The sequence below is a fragment of the Gallinula chloropus genome (assembly GCF_964237585.1).
Source record: "Gallinula chloropus genome assembly, chromosome: 4".
In the NCBI taxonomy this organism is placed as follows: Eukaryota; Metazoa; Chordata; class Aves; order Gruiformes; family Rallidae; genus Gallinula; species Gallinula chloropus.
In genome coordinates, this window is record NC_140088.1 from 16447056 (window position 1) to 16460350 (window position 13295).

Below are 13295 nucleotides of genomic sequence, written 5' to 3' on the forward strand. Positions count from 1 at the left end.
CCAAGACCGACGCCAGGAGAAGAGTAGGTTATTTTTAATTAAACCAACAACAGAGAAGGATCCATGATATTGTTCTTGAATGAAAACTATTTAAATCATCACCATGGAAACAGGGAGTTTTGCCAGACCAAGGCAGGAAATGAAGCTTGGTGAGAGATACCCATGGAATTTTCAGCCATGATAACAGTAGCAACTGCTCAGGGTTCCACCTTCAGGCCAGGGGACCCTGAGTTGCCTTCCTGAGTCTACAGAGCACTGGGGAGTCAATGGACCCAGGCACTTGTGGTGGAACACAGCACCTCTGCAAGGTTACCCACCAGCATCACGTCCGCCTGAGGTGGGGTGTGAGGAAGAACAGAGCCTGTGGCTGAGCCTGCAAAAGGGCATCGGGAAGTAAAATTAACTGCCCAGGGATTACACCACAACAAATCTGGAGGACTTGAAAGCCTTGAAATACGTTATCAGCCTGGCTGCTTCCCAGAGTCCTGATTAGATCCCGAGGCCTGTTCTTTATCTTGAAGTCCTAAGAGGCAAGGACAAGACCTTAGCTGAAAAGCAACAAACCCTTCACTCCATTTAGGAGTTTCTTGCATCCACCACACTCATCCTACCACTTTAGGGAAGATATGGACACCCCATTCTTGGTTGTTGCAATCGCTCATTGAAAATAAGTCTCCTGATTGCACAGGGTGGCTTATACAGCCTCACAAACCTATTGACATCCAGCTTTCCTCCCTGTGCTCTCAGGGAGGCCGATTCCAGATAAGATCCTTTCACTTGATGTGTTTTTGCCCCTTTTTGAGCCATTTCCATGCTCAGGAGTCCAACCTGAATAGCTGTCATCTCCACTGCACTCGGAGCCAAGAAGGATATATATGGGCGGCTGCTCCATGCTGTTCTTTATTGGCTCCCTCTTCAATGCAATTCCAACCATGGTGAAGTGTGCCAGCAGAACCAAAGTTGAAGGTACAGAAAACCCACCAAAGAAAAATCCAGTTGCATGAAACAAGCTGGAGAAGTGACGGCAGATGTACTCCAGGCAATGACAGGGCGGCAGGAAGGCTTAGGGCTTAGGGCAGCCTGAAGGAGCAGCACCACCGACACGAGAGGAACCGTCAGCCCCCATCCTGACTTGAAAGCAAATGTTTTACTTACCTGGCCTCCTTAACACTTATCTTAGCATTTCATTTTGTGACAAGAAACTCCAACACTCCTGCAGGAAAGCCAGTCTGCAGCAAGGGCACTGGTGACCTTAGAAGTGACCTCTGTTTAAGTCGCAGTCATCCGCCTGTGAGTCAACCTGGAGGCTTGCTGTCACGAACACCCGTCTGTAGGCACTGGGAAATTCACCCTGAGCAGCAGTTCTTGGGTGTGATGGAAAGAAGTTCTCTGCATTCAGCGCTTCCATGGGAACTCATGCCAGTGGCAGACCCCAGGGTTAGTGCAGTCGGGCCATCCCCAGGTGGACTGAAGCAGAGATGGGGAACCTGCTGCACCTGAGAAGGAGCTATTTGGTTAGATGCCTAAATGCAGCAGGGACCTTGAGCTCAGCCATCTCACTGTGCATCTCCTCTCCTTTTTTGGGAGCAGCAGCCCCACAAACACCCCGGAGACACGCCCCACCGGAGTGCCTGCGCGGGCCCTCGGGGCAGCCGGGCTGCAGTCGCCAGGCCCAAGCCAAGAAGGCAGCAGACCAGACAGAGGCTAATATTACTCTTCCCAGAGGTTCAGTAGGTCACCACTTCATCCTGTGAGCAGCTCCAAATTTCAGGGCAGTGAGAGAATTGTTTATATTGGCTACTTGTACGAATGTTGGGGGGGGGGAAGAGAAAAGCGCATTATGGGACTTCTGTTCTTTAATTCCAAAAAGAAATCAAACATGTCTAGACTGTTGCACGCATGTGGCTTTCTTCCAGCCTTCTTCCACCTGGAGCAATAAGCAGGCTGGAAATTCTCCACAAAAGGGTTTTCAACACCCATTTAAAAGCGCTCTCACCCCATAGGCACTAGCCAGTACCGACCGGCTAAATCCTATTAGGGGGCAATGTCAGATAGGGAAAAAGGGTTCACAGAAAGCCCCTGTGGTTTCCTTGCTGCCTTTCCACAGGGGGAGACTGAGGAACTGTCTGGCAGCTCGCCCACAGGCAGGGCAGCACGCAGGGACACGGCTGCCTGCCCTCAGGGGAGGCTGTGGGAGCCGCAGCCACGCACCCACCCCGCAGGGACACGCGCTGCCCCTCCTCCAGCTGCGGGTCTGGCCCGGGGACTCGCCCCTGTATCAGACTGTATGAAACAGGGCTGCAGTTCAGGCGTGGTTTCGGGTTGTTTGGGGTTTTTTTGTTACCTGGTGAACTTGAAATTGCTGATAAAGAAAGATATCAGAGCTGGTTGTGGAGAAAGACACTTTTCCTTTAGCTTGGAAGCAGCCTGAGTTCTGAAATTCACATCGGTTCGCCAGAGGAGCCATGATGGCAGAGGTGGGGGGGGACCAGCTGGGGACCAGCAGCTCTGCCCTTGCAGCCATTCCAACCTGTCCTCTTTGATAAGGCTGACAGGCGAGGAGGAGGGAAGGTTGTGGGAAGCAGTTAGCAGAAGGGACAAGGGAATTGCCACACTGATTGAAGCCTGAGCTCTACCTTGTCCAGCAGCAGCCCCAGCAAGGTGGCTCAGAGGGAAGTGGAGAGCTGTGTGGTCAGGCAGACGTGAGACTGTCACGTATCTCAAGTCTTGGCCTTTCACAAGGTTTCTTGTACCTCGTAAACGCTGAAGCTCGAGCTACCATGACCTATGTTATGTTCAATCTTCTTCCAAGGTTACCAGCCCCAGACTTTTCATTCTTTGCCCCCCTCCCACAGAAAGAAGACCCTCCTTATCCCAGTACTGCAGCATTTTGTCAAGCCAAGGCTGGGGTAAGGCACCAAAGTACCTGCGTAGCCAGGCTGAGATGGGAAACAACCATAGGAGCTGGCTCCTGGAAGCCCCAGAGCCACATTTCCTTCCTTTTCTTAGCAGATGTATAGAGCCACCTGTAACTGGTTTCCCTGCTGCATGTTCTGACTCTCAAACCCTCAGCACATTGCCATCACCACCACCACCACCAAGCCTTTCTACCGCTGACAGGGACATGGGTTAAAGGCTTAGGCCCGTGTAGAGAAGGCAGTTAGGGAAATGGGCAGTGGCTTTCACACTTCTCTAGTCCAAAAAAGTCCAGATCATGTAAGTTTTTGGACATGATGCAAAAGATAAATATTTGAGTGAGGTTTTGAGAGATCTGCTCACACCACAGCGAAGGGATGCTGAACTCAGACACAGAGTTTGCTCCCTGTTTGAAATATTGCTTAGCACTGGTGGAATTTTACTACACCACAGTGGGGTGTAAGTAGGTCTAGATCATCAGATAAGAATCTTTCTGAAGCTATAAACCTTGAAATAAACAGAGAGCTGGGGTCAGACTGGGTGATTTCCCTGTGGTTGAGGGCTACAAAAGAAAAGGCCCCTGCTCTTCTGCTGGGAGCGTGCCCTGCCTGGCCCTGTGTGGAGCTGGGCTTGGACTGTGTAGCCGAGGGCACTGGCCCCACAGATAGGTTGGGCAGCCCTAGTCCTGTGTGTGCGCTTTACAGACCTGCCAGCAGCTTTTCACAGGGAATGAAGGCAGAGATCTGGTGGGTTTTGGATCTCTATTCTTGACTGCACCTGCATCAGACAGGTGAGGACAGGGGCTTGGACTGTCCCTATGTTCTGTGTTCATGGTCCATGTCCATGAGCTGAGGGCCACCCCTACCTTGCCTCACATCAAAACCACTTTTAAAATCTCCAGGTTCAACCCTTGGCCAGTGATGTTTTATTTCCCAAGAGAGCCTCTGTGCTCCCCCCTGTGCCCCTCAGTTAGCTGTGATGGGTCGTGCCGTGAGGTGCGGGCTGCAGAGTGCTTGGGGTGAAAGGTTCTGCCTACACATGGGGCAGCACTTGCCCAAATGCCGATGCAGTTGTCAGGGGACAACAGCCTCCATTCCCTGCCCCCTGCCCAAGGGAAGGAGAGGACCGACACCATTCACCCAGCATTGTGTCTGGGCTGGTGTGGCACACGCTGGATCTACCCACCCTGCCAACAATCATCTGCCACACTGCTGGTCCGCATCTCCCTCCTTTAACTGGCACAAGCAGCTGCCTCTCAGCAGGCCCCAGCCAGGCCCCTGTGATGGAGAAAGCCAGGAGCCATCCTCCCCAGCTACCTGCAACCACAGTGGTCCAAGATCCACTGTGATACAGCTCCCTGCTGTTCTGGGGGTGCCATCTGCCCCCAGAGCCAGGGAGTTACTAAACACTGGGAGAGGCTGGCCAGGGAAGGAGGGATGAATGGACAGAAGTCCTTCTCTCCTGTGGGATGCTCATAGTTGGGCTTCTCATCATCCTCCTCCAGCAGGGTCAGCTCCTCTGCTGGGACCAAGGCCACCACAGTTTGGCAGCAAGTGGGATCTCTGACAGTGGAGGAAGACACAGATGGCAGATGAGCTGTGTGGGAGCAGATGTTTCCCATCTGGTGGAGCTGACAGCTTGAAGGTGAATGGAGAACACATACGTTAAGGCCAATCCGCTATGGAAGAATCCAAGATTCATATGGGACTACCAAGTCCTTACTTTGATGGGTTATCCTAGCTCACTGCCTCGATCACATCCTCTTGCTCAGCACCAGCCATACCCTCCCGTCCAGCATCGCTTCTCCACCACTGTGATTTTCCTTGGTGAGGAACAACCTGGACTGAACAAGGTGAGGAGCAGGTAATTATCGTCATCATGGTCTAAAGATGATTTCTTTAGGAAGCTGAGTAATTTGATGAGATGCTCTCATCTACACAGGACCAGGGCAAAGAACACTGCTGTCTTCACCAGCAGGACATTGTCTTGTTAATATTCCATGAGTTATAAAAGGATGAATGAGCAATACCTATAATTTGATTCCATTTCCTGCACAGAAAAAAAAAAATTAGATTTATTTAAGAAAAGGAGAACAACTGAGATACTCATCACACAGCGCTCCACTGGGAAACGTTACGGAGCAAAGAAGACAAAGTGAAGCCCGAGAGTCAGCTCTTTGAGTTAAAGTAATAAAATTTCTCCAGGAACATTTATAGATCTCACTAACGCTAATTCGGCCTCTTCCTGTGTTTATGCAACGATGAATTCTCTGGCTGATTAAATCAGTTCCCCATCCTACTTGTTACGAGAAGGGAACTTAAATCAGTGCGGTTTGTTGGCCGCAGTCAAGTACCACCTCAAGCAAATTACAAGTGTTTGGAGAAAAATCCTCAGGCTGCTACGTTTTTAGAGGTGAACCGATAATGGAGCGTGTAACAAACCTAGGAAGCATCACCATGTTTATTTAGTGAATTACTGCTTCTCAGAGAGTTTGAACACTACTGTGGAAGCGTGGCACAACCAGCCTCTGCAGTCAGGGTATCTCTACATCCCGTCCCCCCTCAGCCAGTTGGTGTACAGAACCGGCTGCACCCACGGGTTATCCTCTGGAGAGCTGTCTGTGTTCACAGATTTGAAAAGATTGGACTAACAAGAAATGGCGTGGTCTTGGTGCAGTGCCCTGAGCAGCCCCTCAGAGACAGGATTTAATGATTTTACAATGAAATTTGCACTATTACTGGGCCCTTTCTTATCTCCTCACCCGTTCATCATTTAGCACCAGCGAAAACTCCTGTTGCCAGCATGGCTGGCTCCAGCTGACCACTCTGCAGAGCACGGGCTGAGTGGCACAAGGGTTGGGGGAACAGCTGAAAGAAAAAGAGGAGAACCACAACCCACCTTAGTAAAAAAAAAAAAACCCCAAACAAAAAAAGGCCTGAAAGGGGCTTTTGTCTTTGTGTGTAAGGCAAACACAGCTTTCCCACTGATCTAAAGAGCAGGCGATGGGGCCAGCCACCCGCAGTACTTTAGGAACGGCAAGTCTGGGCTTAACGTGGCTTCTGACGGACGCACGCGGCCTCGTTTCCTGAAATGACATTTGAAATGCTTTTTGAGGAGGAGTGCTCTCTGCTTGCCTCTCCAGTACATCAGGCAGGTGCAGGTCCACGTCTGCAGAGCATTGTGTGTTGCACCATTAACTTCCAGCAGGGAAGCAGACTGTCTAACGCAGGATTTACAGGGACAAACGTCTGTACTGCCGGCGTCTCTGGTGCGGCGGCAGCAGAGTCAGCATCACGCAGCCACCCCGCCGCTGCGCTGCGGGCAGGCTCCTCTTTGAGCGAACCCCCAGGTTTGACGTTTGCCAAGGTGATTGCCAGGGCAATTAAATGCATCAACTGTTGAAACTGCATGGAGTCTCGTTCCATTTAGTTATCCTAAAAGACGTTTGAAAAGGCAACATTGAGCCTCCTGGTTTATAACCCTCAAGCACACAAATTCCCACTTTCCTGGCTGTTTCCTTCTCATATCTAAGTCCCTCAAGTCTATTTCCCCTTCCCATGCTTACTCCAGCCATGACAAGAGATCCATTCTTTATGTCCCCTGTTACTCCACTGGCTCAGTCCCAGCCCCATGCTGCCTGCACCTCTCTGCACCGCTTCACTAAGGGGAGATAGATCCCTGTGGCCCATCGGCATGGTGAGGCAGGCAGCCCTTACTCCCCAAAGTGGGCTGAAGTGAGGTGTAGCACTCTCATAACCTGCTCCCAGCAGCCAGGGCCACCTCAGGGTTCATCCAACCTGCTGAGAGGCTGCTCCCATCTCTGCTGCCTCAGGAGTCACTGCTGCGCTGTCCAAACTGGCTACTGAATCTCTGACAGGCCAAAGGCATCAAAATAGCATCTTTTAACCACACCTTGGATGTAACAGACAGGGGTTCCTGCACCTTGCCAGGCAGTCTGTGAGTCCAGCGGTAAGGCTTTTCGATGCACTCCTGGTTGGGGTGTGAGGGGAGCTTTGCTTTTGTCCCCCTTTGCAGGCAGTGGCTTTGGAGTTTAACTGATGCTGCCACAGCAACTGCCTTTAAACAGAGCAGCACGTGTGTGCACAAACGTATAGTGATACCTTTTCAGAGAACAGAAACACATACAGGCAAATGAAAACAACCTGCCTCAGCTGAATACACAAAACACTTTTCCCTGTGTTTTGACTGCTCCCTGAAGGGCTGAAGCCTGTGCCATGTTCAGTTCCCGCATGGATTCAGTTCCCCCACGGAATCACGGAACAGGAGGGGTTACACCACAGATCTTCAAAGGAGGGGATGTGGCCCAGCTCCTCCTACAACAAGGTGCAGCCTGTTCCAGCCCAGCGACATCAAACCCTACTCTGTGCTCCCCGTGTCCTCAGATGTACCTTTCTTTTCTGGCTCTGGGCCCTGAGCGCGCAGCCTGGCTCAGCGCACGCGGCAGCGCAGCATTGTGCCTCCCGCGTGATGCGCTGCCAGCCTGTCTCACAGGAGAGGGGAAGGAAGAGCTATGGGGTGGTGTCCATGCCTCCCCCAGCTCCATGGGATAGTGTGGGCCATTACTACAGGAGGCAGGCAGCAGCTGAAGGAGGCTGCTGGGATGATAGGGTTATTTTAACACCCCCGCTTTCTGTGACTGACACAAACACTGCCACACGTGTACAGGGGCAAGACACCCCCTTTTTTTTTTTTTCCCTAATAAACTCAGATAGCTGAAGTGAGGAAGGACAACATCCACTGCTCTCCCCTCATCCACCCAGCCAGTCATGCCATCATAGCAGGCTATCAGATTGGTCAGGTGTGATTTCCCTTCCGTGAGTCCACGTTGACAGCTCCCACTAACCTTTTTCCTGGCATGCTTAGAGATGACGTCCAGAATGAGCCGTTCCATCGCCTTTCCAGGGATGGAGGTGGGGCTGACTGTCCTGTAGTTTCCTTGGTCCTCTTTCTTGCCCTTTTCGAAGACTGGAGTAACATTAACCTTCCTCCAGTCCTCAGGCACCTCTCCTGTTCTCCATGACCTTTCAAAGATGATGGAGATCAGCTCAGAAATAACATCTGGCAAGTCCCTCAGCACTCATGTGTGCATCCCACTGGGGCCAAACTAGGCACGGTCCCAGGGGGCCTCAGCAAGGATGTGACCCACGGTTTAGCGCTTAATGCCAGACAGTCCTTCCACCCTGCTCCCAGCCCCACACCCTGGCAGTGACCTGAAACTCAGCCTGGCCAGGAAGGTGATGCCTGGAGGGGCCACCCATATTTTGTGGGATCTACGTGTGGTGGGGCATGCCTAAACTTATCAGCTAAAGTCTCATAACATACATTTAGCTCAACAGAGTCTATTTTCTATGCCATCCCCTACCAGTTTGCACTATTAATTACCCACAACGTTATTTTCTTCCTTCTTTTCTAGCTCTTGTCCCATGTCAAACCTTCCATCATTCTGTCAGGAATGAATTAGGTCATTCCATTTCCACAGCTGCTTTCCAATCCCCTAGAGCTGCCCTAAACTCCCAGGTTCTGTTATTAACACACACGTACCCGCCGCCCCCACACACTATATAAGTGGTTCAGAGACCTCTCTGTGTGGCTAGTTGAAAACTCATGAGTGAGTGCAAATTATCCGCTCCTGGGGGTTTGGAGATACCCAGCAAGAGCAGCAGCTGCTTGACAGCTTTCCTGGAGCAGGGGCATCACACCCTGGGATCCTACCCACCCTGGTACAGCAGACTTTTAGTTAATTTAGCTCTTTCAGCTAATCCTGGGCAAACAACAGGTTCCCTCTGACCTGGATTTAATTAGACATGCCTTCTTGTTCTTTATTTATGCATTTTTTTTCTTCTCCTTAAGACCTTTGTTTCCCTCATTACTTGCCCACATTTCCCCATTTCTAACAATGTTCACTTGGCAAGAGTAAGACTAAAGTAGACTTGCCCTTGGGCTGGAAGCAAACACTGACTTTGGGAACTACAGACTAAAACCATACAAACATCACAGGGTTTTCAGGCCTGGCAGCAGCAGACGTGTCACGCAGGCCGAAGCCTTCCGAATTTTGTGCTGATTTTCATCTGAAGACCACAGCAAAGTGATTCCCGAGCCATCACTCTTGCTGTCAGCTGCAGGTTGTGTGTCTCTAGCAAGGTGATGGACTGTCCCAACATGTTCATCACCTGCTGGGAAGCTGGGCCACAGCAGGTCTGTATCTTTTATCTCTACAGCTTTAGTGGAGGGAATGAGAAAATCCAAGCGTCCTGGCCAAACACACCAGAGAAGAAAGGTGAAGAACCCCTGTGTTGGGTGACAAACCACAAAAGTTTTGACTTTAAAAGTACGTAGAAGTAAAAAATAATCTCCATCTAAGGCTGTAAATAGCATCCAGTGTTGCTCAGACAGATTATCCTAGTTGGTCAGCCATTTAGGAATTCAAAACATCGCTGCAGACTTTCCCAGCTTAAAAATAAGCCTTCCCCATCAGCAGAAGCATGTACGAGCTAAAAAAAGCCTCTGTGCAGAAAGACCAGCGATCTGCCCCAGAGGACACGCCGAATCGATCCTCTGTTCTCACGCTGTGTTCAAAGGAAACACGGGGCTGCTGGGGCTGTCACCCCTGCGTGCAGGTAAGCGCATCGCACCGCACAGCCGGCCTGCGCGAAAGGCAAGGCCTGGGGACAGCCAGAGGTTAGAGGGGGCTTGTAAACAGCTTGAAGCACATACTTCCTTTCATTCCAAGCCTCTTAAAGCCAAGATCAGCTTTCCTTTCTCTTCCTCTGAAGTTTAGGTGGGTGGGAAGCAGACTTTGCTCATGCTTTGGAACGTTGCAATCCAAGCCAGGAAATGTCTGGCCTGGTTGTACAGTACTGGAGATGTTGCTGAAGCAAAGAGCACTGCAACCTCCTGAACTGGGGACAGTTTCGTTCTTGCTTTTGAGGCACCTGGCACTGCAAATCTCTCTAGATCCTAGAGGGAAAATAGAACGTACCAGGCTCCTCAAGGAGACATAGAAACCTCAGGAAGGGCAGGAGTGAGTTAGAGGAGGCTCTCACCTTGGAGTTCGCTGTTCCTCCTGCAAGGACACGTTAGTTTTCTTTCCTCATTATAACAGGCTGCAAGAAGATCACCCTGAAATGAAGCCCCAAAGCTTCCTTCCAAGGTACAAAGGCAAACATCAACTAAAAATTAAATGCTTTCCTCCAGGGATCCCCCTCCAGCAAGTCCCAGGCTAAACCAGGTGGCTGCATAACAAAAGAAACAGGATCAGACGGTCAGAATCAGGGAGAGCCTGGCTCCCAACAACCCTCTGTATGGTGCCTGGAGGATGCCAATAGGAGCAGCGATCCTGACAGGGCACAAGACCTGCTGCTGTGTGGGGAATGGATGTGGCTTCTCAGCTCCAAGCTCAGGTGTGAGAAGTCACTCTTGTTGACATACTGAAGCGACCAAAATGCAAACCTTCTAAGTCCCTAGGGGCTGGTCATTTCAACTGTTAATGCTGCTATAAGCAGCCGTGCTTTGTGAAGTAAAATGCTGCAGACCACCTTCTTGTAGTAACGTGGTCCCAGGGATAGATAATACCTTGGAACGAGCAACTGCTGTAGCATCTGATCACAGAAAGGCTATGCATAGAGCCAGAGGCATCCCCTGGCTGGGAAGGATCTGGTCCCCTATCCAAAGTTCAAATTCAGGCAGGTTTTTTGCTTATTGGTAGGAACATACAAAATATTGTTACCCATTCCCACCTCCTGCTTCCAAAAAGGCAGCGTGCGAAGGGCAGCTTCAGCAAAGGGGCAACTCTGGTCAGCTGTAAAAGCAGCAGGAAGGCCAAGCTGCACCTGTGCAGCAGCTCCAGCGCTGTGTAGTGTTGGCCGATACCTGAGGCTGGAGCTGAACAGAAAAATATTCCTGAGACAGAGAAGCTGATCCTGCCAGGCACATCCCAGGATGAACAGCTCGCTGGCTTGGGCGCTCATTTTGAGGGCTCGTATTACATGTCCATAGGAAAATAACGCAAAGCAGTACTCATTCTCTGTCCAATTGGGAAAGGAACGTTCTCCAGCGTTCAAGGCAAACGGGATGCATACAAGGCTGGGTCACCACCTCCCTCTTGCTCTCTGGACCAGCAACCACATGAGGTGGCGAAGGGAGAAAGAATCCTCTAGCATTTTCCCTGCTGACTATAAACCAACAGAGGTGGGCCCAAGGGTTTGTGACACTGCTTCCATTTCCTCACCCCTTTGCATTTCAGAGTGAAGAAGAACAAAGCCCAAGCCTGAATGATGCAATTGGCTGGTGCTTAGGACACCAAGCAAAAGGCAGGAGCCCCATGTTTGAGTCCTCGAATTGAATCAGGCAGAGAACAAACATCACATTCAGGTCACTCATTTCCTATGGCACCGCAAACGCCCCACTGGTTTGGGGTGCACAACCCACCGAAGACGACAGTGGCACACCTAGCACCAGCCCTGACCAGGGGTGGGGTGTGTCCATCAGGTGTGGGCTTTTTTCTCCCCCCCCCCCCCCCCCCCCCCCCAAAGTAGGTGTTTGAAACAGAGTTCTCGTTCGCATTAGTTATTAGCTGGGCTAATTAGTGCACCCTGACACAACTGATCAGCACGCTGATGCACCTTGTGAGTTATGTGCGTGAGAATTAGCTTATCCAGGAACTCCTGGACACCTGTGTGCACACACACCCCGTAAAGCAGCTGTTGCTGCTGCTCACACTGCTCTTGGGAACCCTGCAGCACCTGCTCTGAGCTTCCCAGGCTTGGCAAAAACACTGGGAGAATCCAAGGGGGTGGAAATGAGAGAAAGCATCAGATGTAAAGGGGGCCTCTCCCCCCGTAGCACTGCCTGTGCAATGGGATGAAAATTCACCAGCACAGAACATTTAAACTCAGTGAGTAACAATGTCTTGCTCTTGTCCACCACTGAGCTGCTCACCTTGGAGAGGACTTGCTGGCTTTGGGAAGAGGATCATCTGAGAACTGGAAAAGCCCCAGGAGAACTTCAGCTGGTAGATCCTCCTGGCATCTGCGGAAGTAGTTAACCCCCAGCTGAGAAATGCCTTGTGCTTGCCTGCTTGGGGGGGGAAGAGCCAGCTCTGACTCTCCCAAGAGCAGGGTGGTTTGACATTAAAGCTTGTAACAGAGAAAACTGGAATAAGCAAACACAGACCTCATGAGCTGGGAGAAAAATAAAGATCTTTTTAAAAGATCAATGTCTCTCCACTCAAGAGACAAAAGGGAGTTTTCCTTTCCCACTGATGAGACTGTCTGGAGATGAACTGTACAACCTGCCTAGCCAAGGTCCTGCCACGACACACTGCACTGTAAGCAAACAGTGGGTGACTTGCAGGGTAGTTCAGTATTTATCCAACCTTTTTGTCTCTAGGTTCACAGCACAGATTATTAGAGAACCCAAAATCTCTGCAGCTGAGCTTGTAAGATTTTTTTTCTGACGTTTACTCATTTTGCCCCCAAAATGGGGACTGACACTCACAAACATACAGCAGGGCTCAGATCTAGCAGCCCAGAAACCCACTGGCCCATGACAGAGTTCACAACCCACCGTAGAGGCGAGCGAGCAGAGGAACGGGATGGGTGACAAAGCAAATTCCAAAGAGCAGCTCTGTTCATTGCTGACTACCTGCAGCAAGCCTGCTGCTGCTCCCTTGCCTTTCTTTTTTGTCCTTTCCAGATAATGCAGCTGCCTGGTGCTGATAACATTTATTTGTGTGAGGTGAACCCACTGCTTAGGAAGCTACAGTTTTTGTGTGCAGGGAAGCTTCCTGTGAACAAAAGGTTAAGATCGCAGCCCACCTTCCTCCTCCTGCTTGACAGAAACTAGAAATAACAAGCACACAGCCAGCATGGGAGGCTCTTTGGGAAACCACAGCAAACCCATCTGCCCAGAGCCTGGGGAAGAGGTCAACACCAAACCCAGGAGCTTTCCTTCTGCTTTTGAAAGCAAACAAAAGAAGCAGAAAATGAGACTACAAGGCATTTGAGAAGACACCGAAATAAAATGACCATGTCAAAGAGGAGCGGAGATGCTCATTCACCAGCAATCTGGGTGTTCTTGGGAGCAGGGCAGAAGTGACAACTAATAAAGCATTTCCAACGTAGAGAACGTTAAAAGAAAAAGTAAAAAGTAGATTTGACTCAGAAACCTTGAGATTTTGGCTAAACCCCAGCATTTACAGTATGGTGTTTATGCAACCACGGAGAACGGCGATCTTGATGGCAGTGATCTCAAACATAATCAGTACAAACCAGGTTTTTTTCAGCAAGGTAACAATGTACCACTTTCATGTTTGAAAACATCCTTCTTCCTTTTAGCTGTCTTACACGTTGCTTAACAAC